This window comes from Ambystoma mexicanum, chromosome 6q (assembly GCF_040938575.1).
Source record: "Ambystoma mexicanum isolate Mex_15411 chromosome 6q, UKY_AmexF1_1, whole genome shotgun sequence".
Classification (NCBI taxonomy): domain Eukaryota; kingdom Metazoa; phylum Chordata; class Amphibia; order Caudata; family Ambystomatidae; genus Ambystoma; species Ambystoma mexicanum.
The window spans coordinates 1,638,919,556-1,638,941,442 of NC_090937.1; the positions used below are offsets into that span (position 1 = coordinate 1,638,919,556).

The 21,887-nt window shown below is 40.1% G+C and overlaps 1 pseudogene; it reads right to left on the reverse strand.

The window, feature by feature from the left end:
• Positions 1-21,887, reverse strand: part of LOC138515402 (uncharacterized) — a 58,146-nt pseudogene that overhangs the window by 35,413 nt on the left and 846 nt on the right.

The following is a 21,887-nucleotide window of genomic DNA, read 5'->3' on the forward strand; positions in this document are numbered from 1 at the left end:
TATTGAAAGTGTTCTAAGAACACAATTGGTGTCCTGAAATGTTCGTACATAAACTAAATTACACGTGTCCTGAAGAACACTATGTCTGTCCTTACTGTTCGCTACCAACTTTAAACTGTTCTAAGAACACACGTGGTGTCCTGAAATGTTCGTTTCACATGTGACGCACTTTTAATTACTTCAGAACCCGAACAGTGTCCGTAGGACATCAATGCGCATGCGCTAACCAATCTCCGTGCACTTGGTGTCCTGCGGACAGGCGCTTCCTTCGTAGACTAGTTCACAAACAGATCATATGACCGCGCCCACGCTCATCGTGTGTCCTGAAATGCGGACACCATTCGTGTCCCCGAACAATTTAAAAGTACATTTTCAGTTAATCCATAATATTTTTCAATAAAATCTCACCATGCCACAAGTCCCACATAGCAATCTTGAGTTTCTATATACCTTTTGAAACTTTCCGATCCTTTTTTTGTGTTCGATCTGCCCGTTCGATCCGTGGACCGCGCACAAGCACCCCTATAAAAGACCACGCCCAAGAGCTTATTCCCATTGTGTTTCTGGCTATTCTTCAGAACACAGTGATTTTTGCTGCCACCTGCAGACTACACCATCATCGACATGGCATCCTTGGCTGCTGAACTGCCACTTGGTGCTGCACCTGCTTCAGCCCCACCACCACCCCCGCCACCACCATCACCTCCCCAAGGGCCTGAAGAGGGGAACAGGACTAAGGATGCGGAGGAGGAAGAAGAGTATGATGAGAATGAGGTAGAGGAAATCCCTACTATCCGCACTAGGCGTGAGTCTTGGGGGTGGCGGTTATTTACCATTCATGGAAATGGTCCTAAGGCTTGTGCGAACCATGTTACCTGCAATGAGTGCAAAATGATACTCAGTCGCGGGAAGCATGGTAACTACAGCTTTGGGACCACTACTGTGAAGCGACACCTGAGGTCATTTCACTCTGGGGCTATTTGCAGGGTTGTCCCTTGCAAAGAACGTAGCAGGTTGATTTCCTCTACTTCATCCTCTGTTTCTGATCCTGTCACCACAAGGACCACCTCTGTGGGACAGCGTCTTTCTCAAGCTGCCTCACAGGCCATACAGAATGCTGATGACCCTTACCTTTCGAGGGTCACAGTTGTATGTATGTACTGTGACACAGTACTCTGCAGGGGGGAGCGACTTCGGAGTGCTTTTGAGACTATCGTCTCAGAGCACGAGAAGACCTGCTCACTACCCAAATAAAACTCACTCTACATCTTCCTCTCTCAGCTAGCCCTTTCTTATCCCTGTGGTTGGTGTCCCCCCTTTACCCTCTTTTACCCTCCTCTCCTAGTGTGTCATGTCTGAAAAACAAAAGAAAATACAAAATTACAAAAATCAAAAAAAAATAAGGCTGTTTTCAGAGCCGCCTTTCCCAGTTAAAAAATAGAAGTGAAAATAAATGAAGCAGGGCTCTTTGTATTTTTTAGAAGTCGGCGGACAGTTCGCGAACATTAAAAAAATTTGGTTACTACTCCATCACAAACATTGTAATTTTCTTTGGAAAGAAGTGGTGGCTCTGAAAAGAGCCTTTGGGTGTGTTTGTAAGTCAAGAATTGTAAATACTTAACATCTACTTCCAAATCGTTGTTGTAATTCCAAAAAAGGTCGCAATGCATTTTGTACATTTCTCAGAAAAATCTGATTGCCAGCATAAGTTAGATGGACTCCATCTCTGCGAAAAATGTATGTACTACAAAACATAATATTTTCATTGTGAAAAGAAGACATGCCAAAATCTCTTAGGAAGCCACAAACAGCCTTATTAACATTGCGCCTTGCTTTTTCCATTTGTGGACCAAATGAAGAAGAACGAAGCCACATTTGTCTCTGCGCAATCCGTGAAAATATCACTTGAGAATTAGGAAACATGTCCATAACCTTCCTCAGTCCTTCTTTCATAGCAAATTGCAAAAGAATTCCAGTCACATGTCCTAAACTGTTCCCTCCACAATGAATTACAATTATGTCTGGATGTTGCTCTGTCTCCAAAGTAGCACAGAGAGGTAGCAAGTCCAACCACTTCATTCCACGTACTCCATGCCAGTGTACTTCCACATGTGGGAATCCAAGATCTACAGCTACTCCACAGCTTTCTGCATGCACCTTCAACCAATGTATCCATGAATCTCCTAAAATCCAAACAATCTGTTTTCTGAAACACACAGCCATAGCTATCTTTTGTTCTCTCAGCAAAAAGAGTATCTGAGAAAATCTCTCCTGGCACAACGCACCCACCAAACTTTCCTGACCAATCCCTTTCAGTGCTTATTCTCATTTGCATGACTTCTGAACCCGAAAATCCCCGGATGTAACTTCCGATGTCCGAGAACTACCGCCATGTCCGCGGACATATCGTAACATGAACAGCCCTTCTACCATTTCCACTACACTCTCTCTGCCATTCCCTCATTGGATGTACCTCAAAAATCACATGACCATGCACCAATCACATTCAAGACCTCTACATCTAACTGCATCATCATAGATCAGCACTACAAATGTACTCTGAATCTCTCGGAGTACAAAGGTCATATCATTGGCAAGCAGCATCTACCACAAATACTGTACAAGTCTTCAAGATTTTTACTTGCAGCTCCATGCATATCCATATGCATGAACACAAACTTCAGGTATGCATATTTTCTGTATAGTAGATGACATAGCTCTCAACCATTTTTGTTTTACAGGCGGGTGAAATCACCCGATTTTGTTTTTGGCGGGTGAGACGGCCATTGGAATGAATGGGCGTGCAGGAGGCTTGGCGGGTGAGTCTGCCCTTTACAAGGCATGTGACACCCGCCAAAAGCGTGTGAGTTGAGAGCTATGATAGATGAACACATTTTCAAACAGACTTTTACCTTGTAAAATCTGTAAAATGAATTTACTGTACTTTTTTCAATTTCCTAAAATCAACTATCACTTATACACCTTTATACTTTTTAATTTTTTTTATACACACACACTCAAATCATGTTAAACTAAACATTTTTAAATGAAATATATAGACTACATATATTCAAACAAAATTGCTTGCAAACACAATCTATGTTTAAACCTTTATAAAAATACTTATACAATTTCATATTTTTTGTTTTTATTTATTTATTTACTTAATTACTTTAAATTAGACATGACATTGAGGCGCTATTATCTAGAACAGTTTACTTACAGAAATAGTGGTATTCGCTAATATATTATAAATTTCACAATAGTAAAGATATTTTATTTTTGCTACAGTTAGTCATTCAATACAATTTGTTCATTAAGAACATATCATATGTACTGAACTGATGCAATGTATTTTATGTAAATAAATTAGTTTAATGGTTTTACAGAAGGCACAGAGGATTTCAATTAAAAAAATCAATATCTAAATTAAAAACAGTGCTATATTCAAACAAAGTTACTAATTTGAAGCTTTTACAGTTGCAGTGAAGACCAGTTTCCTGAAAAGAAGCAGCCGAATTCGAAGAAGAAAGAAAAACTAAGAAGTTACCTGTTAATTTAAAAAAAAGTAAGTACAATATCACCATAATATTTTATTATTAATCAAATATACTATAACATTAATACGAGCTATTTTGGTTTCTTAAAATAGAGATTTTGTACCATTTTGTCCAAAAATGTCCATGTCTTAAACAGCGATTTACAACCAGAATGGCCCACAAATTTCTATTTTTGGACACACAAATTAGCCAACTGAACCACTACAATTTTCATATTATAGAACAAACAACTGTTTTAATTGTATACATTAGATTTACTATTTGTACTTTTCCACACCACTATCTTACTTTTTTTTTTCATCTGAACCCCAGTTAAGTAACACATAAATTCAAGAATACCTATCCCTACTAGTTTTAGTTCCCAATGCACAATCACACACCATTACATACATCTTTATCATCTTACTCAAACACTCATGCACACAGCACACATACATTCCAGAACACCCCAACCCATATCTTCTTTATTTTTTTCAACAGACCCTAAAGAATGCCTACCAAAAGACAACTCCGTAGAAAGCAACGCAAAATTAGAGCAAATGAAAATAAAGGTGTCCAACATAAGCATCCATCTCTAGCAGAATTTGTAAAAAAAAGTTAAAACAAAACAGCTAATACAATCATTTAGTGAAACACAAGAAGTTTCAAGTACAACAACTTCGCTTCCTCTATCAAAATGTAAAACAAACCAAAAAATAATTAACAGAAAATCAGCTATCAGTACAGATAAAACTACTTCTTCAAATTTTAATATAGTGCAAAGTAAGCATACCAAGAAAAGTATTTTAGCCAAAATATACCGTCACAAAGTCCTTCAAAATCTTATAAAAACAGGAGAGAAATCAGGTTCAAAGCTTAAAACCTATCGTAGGAAATTAATCTTAGAAGCATTGATGGACAGTGCAATTCTTCTCAAAAGAAATGTATTTATTTTACTGTTAAACAAAATGAAACCACTAACAAAACTACTAACTAAATTACAAAAAAGACTTCTCAATAAGTGAAATGTCAACAGAAAGAACTTCTTAAGTATCTGCGGAGGTGAATGGAATCACACTATGAGCACAGAACCATATTTTAATGAAGAAGCATACAAACAAAAGCATACGAATACAATTTCCATAAATAACAGTGGTCGAGGTTATGAAAAAGTGAATAATACCATAATGGAACAAGAAGTACTTAAACTTAGAATTACCCCTCCATTCAACTGAATCAGAACGTCTAGTGTACAAATGGCCATGCACGTCAATGTGTAACATTCCCAAACAATGTTTCAAATCTTTACACCAATTCCTCAATAAATATGTAAAAAGCAAAGACAAAATCAAAATTAATTTACTGCAAAATATAGATACCTGTCCAGTGCGCAAGTACACAGGACTACAAGGACATTCATTGGCCTGCATTACAGGACCTACTTGTAAAACCACTTTCTATGATATGAAAAGGATATCAACAAATCATTCAACTATAAAAATCTAGTCTATAAACTGTACTATGCTAAAAGTCCTGCTTTAGCACTAGCAAAGTTAAATAACATCCATCTACATGGTACAGCAAAAGACCTACTTGAAGAAATTCACTATATCCAGAAAAAATGTTTTGGAAGTGAAAGCCTTTTACAGAATGAAATAGCTTTAAACCAATTAAGCAACAATTCTACACATGGCAACCTTTTGCTAAACACATACAAAAAAGAAATACTAAAATTTAAAAGTACATCAGCTGAAGTACCAAACCATATATGTGTATGTTGCCGTAGAATTTTTTATAAAAGTAACACAAAAACTGTGGACCTATCATACAAAATAGAAGACAATGAAGATTCTAAATGGTTTGAATTAGCTCTCTACCTTCTAGCAGAAAACAAATATGAAATAACTGAGCCCTTAATACTTTGCAGTTATTGCACTACAAAACTTGACAACAACCAAACTCCTTCACGTTCTATCACAAATAATTTGGTATTATACCCAGTACCAAAACCTCTACAACAACTTAATTTATATGAGAGCATCATAATTCAAACAGTGCACCCATTTCAAGTAATAATACGCCTTCAACCAAAAACAGCAAAATTACCTCCCACTGAATTGGTAAAAGGCATTCGTGGAAAAGTAGTTTATTTACCATTAAATCTAAAAGAAAATGTGCATACTCTAGGAGTGCAACGTCCAATGCAGCAATCTTTAATTATATTAGTAAATGGAGTACCTACAAAACACAAAAAAATATGGCAACAGCTGGTAGATTTATATAAAGTTAGACAAGCCTTCCAATATCTTAAAGAGAATAATGAATATTACAAAGAAATTAATATTGAAGAAAACTTGAAAGATACAACTGAAATAATTCAAGAAACACAAGAAGCTGTTCAATTTGAGCTACTAGATCCTGCTACAATATCAAATACTTTAGACCATTATACAATTCATCCTTTGCACTGTAATGACACCGTACAAGATGTACTAGAAACTTACCAAATGCGTCAAACAAAAGGATCGGCAATCAGAATATGGGAAAAAAGTATAGAAGCACATGCTTTGCCTCTACTCTTTCCTACTGGCAAAGGAGGAAGGTATGATGATAGACCTATTCAAATATCAGCTTCAGAATACCGCTCATTACGGATGTATTCTGAAGATCCCAGATTTAGACAAAATGTGGAATACATATTCCACCTACTCTTTGAAAGTGAACTAGCAACGTTATGTTACGGAGTTGCACACATATTAAAATCAGGATCACACTTTCAAAATATGACAGCAAAACAATTATTAGAGAAAGTGCAACAAAAGGATGAGGTTTTACAATCAAATATTACAAATCTATTAGCAAATATGCGTGGTACTAAAGAGTACTGGTTTCGACGTCATGGAGATGTACGTTGTATGATCAGAAACCTTGGCCCACCCACTTGGTTTGTTACATTAAGTTGTGCAGAATATGCATGGGAAGATTTACATGATTTCCTACGCATATCAAATAAAAACAAAACAAACATAGATATTCTAACACCTGGAGAACTTTGTTCTTTGGATCCTGTTAATGTTTCAAGATATTTTCACCATCGCTTCATTGCTATGCTACATTTTATTTGTAATAAAACTGTTCCTCCCCTTGGAGAAGTGCAACACTTCTTTTGGAGAAAAGAATACCAAGCCAAATGAGCACCGCATATCCACATGCTTTTATAGATTAAAGATGCTCCTAAATTTGGTCAAGACAGGGATGCCACTGTTTTACAGTTTATTGAAAAATATGTCACTTGTGAAATTCCATCAGAAGCCACAAATAGTGATCTTCGTGCACAAATTTTACAATTTCAAAGACACAAATGTGGAAAATATTGTCGTCGCAAATACAAAAACAAAGGCAAATACTACACCAAATGCCGATTTGGTTTCCCTAGACCAGTTACAAATACAGGTCAAGTAAACATCCTCATGTCTTCAGTTAGACATACTGTTAAAGGAAAGTCACCTAAAAATAAATATTACATAAAAACAAAAGAAGAAGAAAAATATATCAATGATTATAATGCAATCATTGCCCACTTATGGAATGCAAACATAGATGTGCAGTACATTGCAGACAATTCTACTGCAGTTGCACGATATGTCACAGCATACTTAACTAAAGCAGAAAAGACAGAGCTCCAAGACCTCTGGAATGACCTGTCATCAGATAAAACAGTATCTCAGAAATTATACAGCTTGGGCATAAAAATGCTCACCAATAGAGAATGTGGATCTTATGAAGCAGCTGATCGTTTAACTGGTACTTCATTGTATGGTAAATCTGAAAATATAGTATATAAGTCTCGGTCGAGCTAAATCTAGAAAAAGAGTTCTAAAATCATATGAAGATATAGAAACAATAGCCAAACATGAACCCAACAGCCAAGACATTTTAAAAAACAATTTATTGGACACATACTACCCAAACAGAAGTAATACTTTGGAAAACATGTGTCTATATCAAATAGCCCAAAACTACACATACAAAAATAATATGAAACCCGATGAAAAAAAAGGTAAATACAGAGTGACAGACGGTGAAGGCAGCTTAGTTAAACTCACTAAACCAAATTTAATTAATCATATCAAATTGTCATTGAAGACTCCTCAACATAAAGAAGTATATTACATGTCCCTGCTACAACTCTTCAAACCATGGAGAAAAGAAGAACAATTACTAGATAACTATGACTCATATGAGGATGCTTTCAAAGCAAATGAAAGCACTATAACTGATGTAAACTTTACACAGTACAAAACAATGTTGCACAATGAACAGCAACATGAAGAAGAACTCCAAGCCCAACTAGATAAGGATACTCCTGACAGTAGTCAACCTTCTGTAACAGGAAGCCAAGAACCACTGGGAGAACCACTAATAACAAATGAGGCAGAATTAGTTATGATAGAATTAGAAAACACCATGTGTCAGTATGAAGATAAGGAAGACTTAACTATACTACAATCAAAACTAAACAATGAGCAAAGTAGCATTTTTCAAGAAGTAACAAAACAAATTGCACATGGTGTAAAACATGAAAATAAAGAATGTTCCTGCCATAATTATAAACCTATACTACTGTACGTCAGTGGTGAAGCTGGTTCTGGCAAAACATTCCTAATCAAAATCATTAGTAAGTTCCTTCAACAATTGACAAACAACAAACTGTCAGCTGTTGTCACTGCCCCCACAGGTTTAGCTGCCTACAACATAGGTGGTTTTACATTACTACTATTACCAGTAGAACACCAGAACAAATTAGACTATTACAAACTTTCTGCAGAAGCTGCAATGGAATTACGCAGAGTATTGAAACAAATGAAAATGCTACTAATAAATGAAGTGAGCATGGTCTCCAACCTGATGTTAGCTTTGATTCACCTCAGATTACAAGAAGTACTCAAAACAGACTATGAAGAGCTCTTTGCAGGAAAACACATTATTGTTTTTGGAGATCTGCTTCAATTAACACCAGTAAAAGGTGAACCTATTTTTAAAACATTAGGGCACAAACTCTTCCGTAAAACTGTTGGCAGCATTGGAAATGTCAACCTTTGGCAACATTTCCAATACAGAGAATTAACAGAAAACATGCGTCAATCTGCAGATCTAACTTATGCCAACATTTTAAAAAGTTTGAGAGTTGGTATACTTTCTAAAGAAGCAGAAGCAACATTGAAAACCCGGCACATTAATGCACTTTATGGTGATAATGCATGTGCTACAGATGTTATGGAACAATTAGCCCACAAAAATGTCAATTGTATGGCGTTAATGCCAACTCTTGCAAGCTGTTTCAAATTCAATGAAATCACGCTAAGTAAAGAAATGCAACCAATAATGGAAATTAGCGCCACAGACAAACTAGATGTACATGGTATGACACTACCCATGTGTGACCAAGCCACAACAAGAATAAATATTTAGAAAAATCAATCTCAAACACAGCAGGCTTAGAAAAGATGTTAAAATTATCCTTAAATTGCAGAGTAATGCTTAAACGTAACCTTGACGTGGACCAAGGACTAGTTAATGGAGCACTGGGTACAGTTGTTGGCTTTCAAACATACCCACGTGACAACAAAATTCAGTTTGTCAATATACTCATTGACAAACTTTCAGAAGTAAAACGGATAGGACGCTCAACAGCTAGATTCCTTCTCTTCAAAGATATGTATGTACGCAGAGAACAATTTTCTCTAACTCTTGCATACGCAGTCACGCTTCATAAATCACAAGGTCTTACCCTAGACAAAGCAATGATAGATATTGGTAACACAGTCTTTAAAGAAGGCATGAGCTACGTAGCACTATCACGCTTAGGTACACTTGACAGTCTATTTCTAATCAACTTTGATGCAAGTAAATTAAACGCTGATATTCCTTGCATTTTAGAATATAATAGACTTCGCTCACTACACACCCCATCTAAACACATATTCTGTTCCACAAAAACTAAAACGTTGTAAAAGAAAACTAAATCAAACAGAAATGCAACAGGACGTCACTGCAAATCCTCCAAAGAGAGTAAAAGAAACTAATACTTCATCAAGTACCACAAACAAAAAAGAATCAATTAGAGAAAGTAAACCAGGTACTTATTTAAAGAAGGAAGACAAACTCCAAAAAAAGCAGTTAGATACAGAACTACCTTGACCATTTAAATTCTCAAATATAGTTGGTGTAAGTTGCTATGCAAATGTAGCAATGAATATTCTATTTCAATTACCACCAATTGTTGACAACATTTACTCACACAGTACAGACCCATTGTGTTTGCAAATGTTAGTACTTCACAGAAATGCAGCAAACAATCCTGACAACACATGTAGTGTTTTTGGAATAAGACGACAATTGGACTACTGTGCTGGAACGGTGAGATTCACTATAAACTCACAGGAAGATCCACAAGAATTTCTAATGTACTTACTACAAGTACTGGTAAACAAAAACATACCTATAAATGAAATCTTTCAGATTTCATACATGTGGAAACATACATGCACTCTCTGCAACAATGTGACACAAGAAGAAATCCCCAATGAACGCTTCATATATATATCAATACCAAATTGTGAATCCATTCCATTTCAGCAACTTGTACAAAATGCAAACCATGGTAGATTATGCTCTACCTGCAATTCAGATAATCGCTCCACGTTAGTTATACAAACACATAGTAAATACGTAATACTAATGCTTCTACGTTACAATGCAGATGGTACCAAAAACAACTGCAAGCTGACTGGAGTCACACATGGTCAAATATCACTTGGTAAGAAAACCTTCACAACAATAGGTATAATCTACCACGCAGGAACCACAACCAATTCAGGCCACTACACTGCATATATAAAAAAGAAATGTGGATGGTTTGAATGTAATGATAGTACCATTACTCTAAAGCAGAGATTACCAGCAAATCTTACAAACGCTTATTCGATGTTCTTAATACCAAAATTTGATAAATAAACTGTATTTAAACCTTTAAATAAATTTGTGTTACAAAAATATAAACTGTTAGAATACTCCAAAAGCTATCTAACAGCTCAACGATTCTACAACAACTAATCAGATAAATGAATACCACTAAATTAGGCCAAAAAATACACAGTTAGAATACGCCAATTGGTATCTAACTGTCCCAAAATTTAACAATATCCAAATAGATAAATCAAAACCACTAAAATATATTAAAAAAATAGACAGTTAGAATACACCAATTGGCATCTAACTGCTCCAAAATTTTATAATATCAAAACAAATGAAGAATCTGTTACTGCTCCAAAATAAATACAACAAAGCAAAGTATAAAGCATTAGCCAGAAACAACAAGTGAACACTGAAAACAAATAAACAAATAAACTGTAGCATAACAGAAAAAAGGTTTTTTTTTAATCCAACATGGATGTTTTTTTCTCCCACAGACCCAATGATTTTAGCAACAAATACAGAAACTGAGCAAATTGCACAGTACTCTGATTTGTACTCTACTAAATATGAGGGTCGAAAAAAAGTACATTGCTTATACAATGTAATAAGTCATTACCACATACTAATACTAAAATGCTATTTTCTTTTATCACAGAAATGAAGAAGAAAAACATGGACTCCCATTACTAGACCAAACAGTAAGTATACAATAATAAGGACAACCATAGCAGCATATCACATCCATAGTATCTAATACCTTTGTTCCTTATACATTTGTTTTTCACCCAAAGTTATAAGCAAATATGAATGTGATATGCTGCGGTGGTTGTTGCCAGGGCATACAATCTTGGGTGCAAGACTCTATGCCCTGGCAACAACCACCGCAGCATATCACATCTATAGAGTCAAACATTTCAACTATGATCAATGGGAAACTTTTAATGTCCGCGAACAATGTGAGTGTTCTTAGAACACTTTGAACTTGCCAGCGAACAATACGGACACCGTTTTCAGGACACCCCCTACGAACATTTCAGAACAACGCGATAGTTCTTACAACACTTTCAACTTAACAATGAACAATACAGACAGCGTCCTAAGGGCACCCCCTACGAACATTCCAGGACACCGGGAGTGTTCTTAGAAGCGTCTTCAGAACACCACCATCTTGTTTATTTGCGAACATTTCAGGACACCGCGAGTGTTCTTAGAACACATTCAACTTGACAAAGAACAATACGGACAGCGTCCTCAGGACACCCCCTACGAACACTCCCCGGACACCGGGAGTGTTCTTAGAAGCGTCTTCAGAACACCACCATCTTGTTTATTTGCGAACATTTCAGGACACCGCGAGTGTTCTTAGGACACATTCAACTTGACAAAGAACAATACGGACAGCGTCCTCAGGACAACCCCTACGAACACTCCCCGGACACCGCAAGTGTTCTTATAGCGTCTTCAGAACACCCCCATTTTGTTTATTTGCGAACATTTCAGGACACCGCGAGTGTTCTTAGGACACATTCAACTTGACAGAGAACAATACGGACAGCGTCCTCAGGACACCCCCTACGAACACTCGCCGGACACCGCGAGTGTTCTTAGAAGCCTCTTCAGAACACCACCATCTTGTTTATTTGCGAACATTTCAGTACACCGCGAGTGTTCTTAGGACACATTCAACTTGACAGAGAACAATACGGACAGCGTCCTCAGGACACCCCCTGCGAACACTCCCCGGACACCGCGAGTGTTCTTAGAAGCGTCTTCAGAACACCCCCATTTTGTTTATTTGCGAACATTTCAGGACACCGCGAGTGTTCTTAGGACACATTCAACTTGACAGAGAACAATACGGACAGCGTCCTCAGGACACCCCCTACCAACACTCCCCGGACAACGCGACTGTTCTTAGAAGCGTCTTCAAAACACCCCCATTTTGTTTATTTGCGAACATTTCAGGACACCGCGAGTGTTCTTAGAACACATTCAACTTGACAGATAACAATACGGACAGCGTCCTCAGAACAACCCCTACAACCATTTCAGGACACCGGGGGTGTTCTCAAAAACGTCTTCAGAACACCCCCATTTTGTTTATTTGCGAACATTTCAGGACACCGCGCGTGTTCTTAGAACACATTCAACTTGACAGAGAAGAATACGGACAGCGTCCTCAGGACACCACCTACGAACACTCCCCGGACACCGCGAGTGTTCTTAGAACAGTTTCACTTTGCTTGCGAACAAAACGGACACATATTGACTCCTTAGAACACCCCGTAGTCAGTTTATTTAGAACATTTCAGAACACCCGTGATGGCCGCAAACAAATCGAACACAAAAAGAACGTCTAACACATAAAAAACACAACTTTCATCCTATCTCATACACTCCTACACACCAACACACTCTACAAAATACACATTTTGAACAAAGTTTCACCGCGCTGTCCGGGGACGTCCGCGAATCCAAGATGGCGGGCGCTACCAAAAAATCTGACGCGCTTCACGCTCCACGCCGTCCAATCAGCAAACACTTTGCATGTCCGCGAACATCACGCAAGAAGATTGGCCAATCAGGACACTTTCCGCGGAGCGAACAGGGAATTGTATCCGCAAACCGAACACAGATATCACTAATTATTTTTTACCTAAAAAAAAACTACTGGACTGATTTTCACCAAATTTGCAAAAGCACACTTTCGGGACCAAGCCGCTGCTCCTGGTCCAAATTTGGTGGAAATCCATCCAGCGGTTTGGGCTTTATGCGTGAGCAAAACATTTTTCCCATTCACTCTATGGAGAGTGAGTATAATGTATACAAATATGAGCATATAGAGGGAAGGTAGAGTAATAAAAATAAAACTATGAGAAAGTGGTGATAACCATAATGATTATCTTCATGCACAGAAAGGATTGCTCTCTTTCAAGCCTGTATCTTTCGCTATGTATATGTTTCATATGATGTGACAGGACCCTAAGTCTACAAATATAGTACCTTTTCAATTTTTACTTCCTGACTGTTACTGAAGAAAACTATGTGGCTTTGATATGTCAGTAAAGGATAAAAAGGGAGAGCCAGCCATGTGATGTCATCAGTGATGTCATCAATGACATTTGTGATGTCATCTTTGATGTCCTGGGTGTTAGTGTTAGCAGTGCACGGTGGCGTGAGTTATGGTTGCTTATGTTACCATAACTGGCGAATTTCAGGAAGTTTTTCGGTTTTACTTTGAGCCATATCGTCCCTTTAACAAAGTTTTTACACTGAATTTCATAGGTTTTTAGTAGTGCAACTTAACCATAACGTCCCTTTAACAAAGTTTTTTTAATATCACGCAAACAATATACAAACATGGCGTGCAAAAACCAACTTCTACAGATGGCTTTACACAAAATGTTTCAAAGTAAGAATTTATGCCCGTTCACAGTGAAGGTCAGCTGCTTCCACAACTTCTACAAATGGCTTTACACAGAATGTTGCAAAGTAAGAATTTATGCTCGTTCACAGTGAAGGTCAGCTGCTTCCATTTTTTTCTCGGGCCCCGGAGAGGCTCACGAAGCGGACTCTAAGGTTGTATTGTGTTTTGACCTTGACAGACAGAGATTGTGATGAAAGACTTCTCTTGAAGCAGTGTTGCTAAAACGTAAGAGAAGATAAAGATGAAATTTCTGAAACGAAACCACTTTTATATACTATATCACTATACGAAAGATCGTTGGCACATGCGGAGTCGTATTTTGGGACTGCACCACTCGTAGACAATGGAAATTGCAATTGTACTGTAAGTAACCCTTTAGATTACTTTATACCAAATATAATTACAATAGCGTAGCATTAAAGACCGCTCAAGTTGAACTTGTTCGTTGAAAGTGGCATAATGTTTTCTATCGCGCACTATCACTGCCGAATTGATCCCCTGTCGTTTAGAGGGCTCTGAAAAAGGCAGACGACACAGGGTGGGTTAATAGAAATAATTTAACCGGTCTATAGGCGGTCAAGCGCTCTACTCGCTGTGCCACTTCACTGTAGCCTGTCAAGTGGCACAGCGAGTACAGCGCTCGCTTTGACATCCGTGCACAGCTTGCTAACGCAAGTTTGAATCCCCGCAATGCCAAACTCAGCCTTTCATCCTTCCATGGTCGATAAATGAGCACCACACACCGTGGTTAATAATAAGCACTGCTTACATACCTCACGGTTTTTAGCGCTATATGAATGGGAAAATATTATTATTTTATTATTAACATACTCTGTTGCACTATCTTCGATAGCAAATAGTTTCACGCCCTAATAAATAAAATTATGATTTTTAATGAAGATCGGCTGGTGAGACTAATTTATGTTTTTTAAAACAGGTACGTGGCCCCATTTTGTCTATGTCACGATTTACAGACTCCAGCGGATGGGGTCTTCAACTGCCAGATGCAAGTCCAAATATGCAATTTCATGACCCTCACCATTTTATGGGACAATCGCCAAGGACCAATATGCCCTTACGCAGTACTAGCGGCTACAAACAACATACCAACCAATAGGGTGGTCTAATGGCTCGTTGTTGGAGCAACCTTCCGATTATCAGAGCGACCATTTACTGCTTTTATCATAAACCAACAGCCTATCTACCGCAAAGGAACAACGCGTGGCTCCAAATAAACTTTTGCTGATCGACAGCAGAGACAATAGCAAATCGCTGAATATTCACTAAACATTTCATGTGAAATAAATGTACTTTACCAAATGTACAATCCTGCTGTTTACTTTTAAACCACAGTTTCATATTCCGAATTGTGGCGCATTGAGTTGTAAGCTGATCTAACACTCTCTGTACAGCAAAGGAACATCGCGTGTCTCAACATGAACTTTTGCGGATCGACAACAAAGACAAATGCAAATTGCTGAATATTCTCTAAACATTTGATGTCAAATAAATGTACTTTACAACATTTACATTCTTGCTCTTTGCTTTTAAATCACAGTTTCATATTCCGAATTGTGGCGCGCTGTGTTGTGACATGATGTGTGTTGTCTTCCGGGTTCTGTGTAAAGTCGCGTAGTACTGGAGACGACTGGGCGCGTTTCATTACGCACCCTGTAACGTCACGGAGAAAGGCGGGAATATGAATGCTTTGATAATATCAGGCTTAGGGGCGGGAGATATGATTTAGTGTCGCAAAAGCAAGTCAGCCAGGTCAATAGCGCCAGTCATAGGATTATCACATAATGTCGGCGCACACAGCCGGATTTATCGTTTCTTTAGTGGACAAAAAGTCGGTTGACGCCCCTAGGAAATTGTACTATTAGCGAACAAAAGGAGTGCTCTTAAAACACTTTCACCCTGACAACAAACAATACAAACAACGTTCTCAGAACACCCCCATTTTGTGTAATTGCAAACATTTCGGGACACTGCGAGTGTTCTTAGAACACATTCAACTAGACAGATTACAATACGGACAGTGTCCTGAGGACACCCCCAGTTTGTGTATTTACGAACAATTAAGTACACCGCGAGTGTTCATAGCTCATTTTTACCTTCCTTGCTAACAAAAATGACACATACTCCGTCCTCTAAACACCCCACCATTTAGTTTATTTACAAAATGTCAGAACAGCGGTGTTCTCCGCGGACAAATCGAACGCAACAAAAAGGTCTAGCACATAAAAAAAAAAAACATTGAACCTATCTCGTACTCCCCCACCCTCCCCAAACACTCTTACACACCAACACACGGCACTAAATACAATTTTTTATCCACGTTTCACTGCGCTGTACGCGGTCGACTGCGAAAACAAGATAGCGGGCGCCACAGAAAATCTGACGTGCTCCACGCCCCTCGCCGTCCAATCAGCGAACACGTCACATGTCCGCGGATATGACGCAAGGCCATGGGCCAATCGGGGTGCTGTCCGCAGAGTGAACAGGGAAGTCCGTCCGCGAAGCGAACGCAGATATCACTAATTTTTTTGCCTTACATTTTTGTCATTTTTTAAAAAACTCCTGGCCAGATTTACACTAAATTTACAAAAGCACGCTTTTGGGACCAGGCCGCCGCTCCTGCCGCAAATTTGGTGTAAATCCGTCCAGCGGTTCGGGCTGTAGCCGTGCGCAAAGTTTTTTCCCATTCAGTCTATGGGAAAAAAAAAGTTTTGGGACCCCCCTATAACTTTTCCCCCCCTGGACGAATCCTCACCAAACTTTGCAGAAAAATGCAGAGTGACCCAACTACTTTTTTTGCAAAGTTTGGTGAGGATCCGTCCAGGGAGAGCGAAGTTATAAGCCGCCCAAAAAGTGCTCTTCCTACGGAAACAGCAACTTTACCATAACTACATGGCCACTACTGTGGCCATGTAATATATATATATATATATATGGGTGTTGGGGGGTTTGGCGTTGGGTAGGGGGTATCCCCGCACATATATGGTACAATTGACCTTAACAATCGGTCAATTGTGAAAAGGTCAATTGTCATTCCAACAGTTGTAAAATGAACAATTCGTATACAACCCAGCCCACACAAAGCGTGGGGGATGTCAGCAGTGGAGGACCAAGAAGTGTAGGTGTTTAGTGGATAAAGTGGACTTAGTGAGCAAAAGGGTACAACAGTAAGAGTGTGCATGGCAAGTAAATAGGAGCTATTGTAAGGAATGAACGGTACAGGGTAAGGGGAGGGTGTTTGTGGAGTGGGAGAAATAGGCAGAGGAGTGGTCTGGGAGGAGTTGTGTTGGAGAAGTAGCAATGGTGTGGGAGGGGTTGTGTGGGGTAGTAGTGTGAGAGGAGTAGTAGTGGTATAGAGGAGAATTTGTGTGGGAGTAAAGCGAATAGCAGAAGTAGAGTGGAGAGGGAGTGGTAGAAGAGTGCGAGTAGATGGAGAAGAGTTAACATGAGTATGGCAGGAGACATGTGGTATGGAACATCGGAGGCACAGAAGGTTGGTGGGGGAGATGAGGCAGGTCGAGTAGAAGGGCATGGGAACAGTGGTTGTTCGTAGAACAAAGTAAACCTTACAGAGTACAACCATTGCCAATTAGTACACTAAACTGTGGCAGTGTAGATAAAGTTAGGAAGTACCAGAGGGAGACAGCAAGCAGGCCTTTAGAGAAACCTCATTAGAATAAGCCAAACATTAGGCAATAGCAGGTCAATAATGGATGGCACTAACCAGGTTTATGGACGCATGGGCTAGGGAGGTGGATTGTGGGAAGGCGAGATAGAGAGGGACTGCCCTAGCGTCACTTACTGCCCTTTCAGCTGTCACATAGTGTTGACACCCCATCTGGCTTCATGCCTATTTTCACAAATCCATTGAGGGGAAGCACCTTCGATACACCTCTGTTATAGCTTCAACCAACGAGTTATTGGGGCCATATGTGACAGCCAGCAGACACTGAGCATGAGATCCAGTGACTACATCACTGTCCTGGGCACCAGGGATGCCAGGTCACTAACTGTATTCCTAAGCACCAGAACACATTTGACAACCAGTTGGACCTGGATGATTCCAGGATAACCAACTACTAAAGTGCCAGCCTTTAGGTAAATGAGACGTGGAACGATTCATTATTTTCCCCATCTTCACCAGCAGCAAACGTGCCAGGTTAGTTTGCTGCTAGTTGTGTCTTAACCAATAGTTGTATTCATTATCCTTTCAATCGATTATGCATTATTGCCCGATTCTATTAACAGGTACATTCCCATGCTGTACTCATTTAGAGTGAGAGTGTGGCAGACTGTAGAAGCAGTTAAGCAGACAACTCTGCTTTTGGTTTCTCCCTCGTGTTATTGTGATACTGCTGGAAACACAGTGTACAACAATCAAACGTTTCTGCCTGGCCCACTCAAGTGTGCAGGAATCTACTTACCAGCCTAGGAGCGGTCGGCTCGGTGTTCAGCCATTATGCCTGCGGGGATATAATCCTGCCTACAGCGCGAAACAAACGTGTGGCAGAGTGTAGTAGCAGTTAAGCAGTGTAGTTTACCCTGCGCGTGAGTGACACGGATGTCCAGATGGGATCATTACTTCCTTTTTACCCCCTGCTTGAGTATTCACTCAGCCGTTGGGGTATAACTCAGAGCTATCCGACTATAAAACCAGTGACCAATATTAGACAATTTGTATTTGTCTCTACAGTATTAACTTATAGAAACATTTACTATACCCCTCCTGGTGGCCCATGTACGATCTGTGGAGTATCAAAAGGATGGCTCAGTCTCGACACACAAATCTGGCCCCACAAAATGATCAAGAGATGCTTTTGGCTATTAATTTGCCGTTATATTGGTCTCTGAGCAAAGGCTCTTAAGCCTCCACGTGTGCTGGTATTCCGAACTCCAGTCCCACCTAGTCCTGTTAGTGTCCTCGAGAGGAGAAACCCCATTCTTCTGTGTCACAGAGCCGCATCACTGATCATTTTATAGTAAATTTGCATGGTGCCCCCAAAGGATGTTCAGCACCTCTTTCACAGTACAAAGGTTGCCTACTAAAAAAAAAAGGACATTTGAAAATATTGATTGTGCTCCATGGAGTTCCATCTGTATATGGTAATGACCATGAAAGAACGTGTAATGAAGTATCAGTTGAAGAGGTTTTGACAGTTCCAGCCCAAGTGACACGTGTTGCGCCCCCTCAAGTAAACGCACCGCATTGACCCACTACAAAAAATGTGGTTCCTGAAATTGTCACAATTGTATTGCCCCCTCAAACCAATCCATCACCCGTATGACTGTAACAGAATGTCAGCCGAGTCTGTGGCAACGGCTTGTATGGTATGTCCACCCTCTATTCCAATTCATCTGCGGCAAAAATACAGGAAAGCTCTTGAAGCTAAAAAGACCAAGAATATCCTGCGTATCTTCAAAAACAAGCCTTGTGGAAATATGTGAATTGCCTTTTAAATAGGCAACTGATCAAAATGGCCCTGACTAGAGATGTTGTTTGCAAAACTGCAAACAGTGAACAACCAATAATGGAAGTCAGATGGTGTTATTGTAAGCGCTGAAGCCCCAAATATGGAAATTCAACTATCCCAGATTATGATGTTAAATCAGATAGCCAGAATATCTAAAAAGCCATCAAATGTGCTGCAGCCATCCTCCGGTTTCTGAATAAAGAGTCATCAGCAGCAGGCAGACCCTTCACTCAAGGAACACATGGTTTTTAACCTCACGGCTCCATGAATGAAAGTGCTTCCTGTTGCGTCTGCACACTGGGGTCACACCTTTGGTGCAGCCAGACCCTCCTTTTATAGGCTGGGGGCACTAAAGTTATTAGCAGTGCACTGACCTCCCACCCATTTAAGCAAGGGGACGTATCCTAATACACGTACTTGGGCCACACCCCTTAAAGCACTGCCTATGTGTGCAACATATTACTGACCAGACCTCAGTCAGGAATTCATCTTACATAAAAGCACAATGTATTTTCGACGCAGCACGTGATATTGTGCTTTTATTTTTTTAATTATTTATTTGTATTGCAATATATAAATAAAGAATTAAAAATAAAACAAAAGAATAAAAGAGCATCGAAAAAAATGTGATCACATTTAAAAGTTCAAAACCTATATTACAACCGATGCCAGAGAGTCTGGAACCATGCGTATAACTCAACCATGTCTGTCACAAAAGCGGGTGAAAACAGGCGATTTTGTTTTTGGCAGGTGAGAGGCCCATTGAAATGAATGGGCGCGCAAACCCGCTCTTTACAAGGCGTGTGAGTTGAGAGCTTGGTGTACTACTGCAATAAAAAAGTGGAAAGTACCTCAAGCGACTGAATGACGTAGCATAAAGTGTAGTGCACAGACCGTCCGTTAAGTCGCCCGGGGCTTTCCAAACCTCGTGAGTGCCACGATCAATAGGACTAGCCAAACCAAGAAACCCAAGAAAGGCGGCCATTGCTCCTCTTCTTAAAGGGACGAGATTGCGTAACACGCGCGTGATTGGCTTCCAGTTTCGCTTTCACTCACGTGACGCGGCGTGCTGTGCGCTAGCCCGCGGGCGCAAGCTCATGAAAGAGGCGAGATTGCGCAACCCGCGTGTGAATGGCTTCCAGTTTCGCTTTCACTTACGTGACGCTGCGTCTGTGCACGAGCCCGCAGACGCAAGCTCCTCAGCCCAAAGAGGCAAGATACACGCGTGTGATTGGCTTCCAGTTTCGCTATTGCTCACGTGACGCGGCACGCTGTGCACGATCCCGCGGAGGCAGAGCGCCGCTTTGACGCGCGACGCTCCTTGTAGTGAAACCGAATACCAGCGTGCTCGGTCCCGCGCACGCGCTGCACGAGACCGACCAATCACAAAGCGGAGGGCTCAGGAGGGGAGGCCAGTCCGCGAACCCGGAATCCAACCCCTGGCCGGGGCTCTGAAGCCAATTAAAGTGCGCAACTTGTAAATGCTGATTCCAGCCTGAACACTCGCGCCATGTTTAGGGAATGATGCATGTATACCAGCAGATCAGAGCCCATCGCATAGCTCTCAACTCACACGCTTTTGGCGGGTGTCACCTGCCTTGTAAACGGCTGACTCACCCGCCAAGCCTCCTGCACGCCCATTCATTCCAATGGGCGTCTCACCCACCAAAAACAAAATCGGGCGATTTCACCCGCCTTTGCAACACAAATGGTTGAGAGCTATGCCATCGTTGTGCAACCCTCTCTAAATGTCTGCGTGCCCTTCACAGCGAGCACCGGTTCCAGCTGAAGGCTCGTGCTGGGACGGCACCTGCGATTACAGGGCGACCCCTGTGGCACCGGTCAAGCACACATTAAAGGTATAAAGAAACCTTAACAGAGTGATATTACATGACTCTTAAGAAGGCTGTTGATACAAGACCCCTAGATGTGCATCAATAGCATACTTGCCAACAGTCAAGTAATGTTCAAAGCCGGGATAAGAATAAACGTGAGTTCATTTCAAGTAAAATAACAGCAAGCAGCAGACACACCCAAAGCCTAGGATGTTCGGAATAAACTGCCCGTATTTCAAACACAACACTCTGTGTATACATTCTGAAGGAATCCTGCAGTCTGGGGATTCTCAGAATGTATACACATCATTAGGAACATAGCAATGCAATGAACTAAACTAAAGTTAGAATTTATAAACCTAACACACCTCCCTCCTTACACGTGAACAAATATTTTGCTATAACTATTCAAGATAATAGCCCTTTAAGCGATCTGGCAGTCTCTTTACTCTTTTGCAGTGATTTTCGCTGCCGGACTCTGTGTCTTCTGGAACATCATTGTCTGATTGTGATTGTGATACATTTCCTCCTGTTCTCCTTGGGTTTCACAATTCACATTATCTCTCATTATGTTTTCACTGCTATAATTGGATGTGTTTTAACCAGTCTAGCCTTTGAC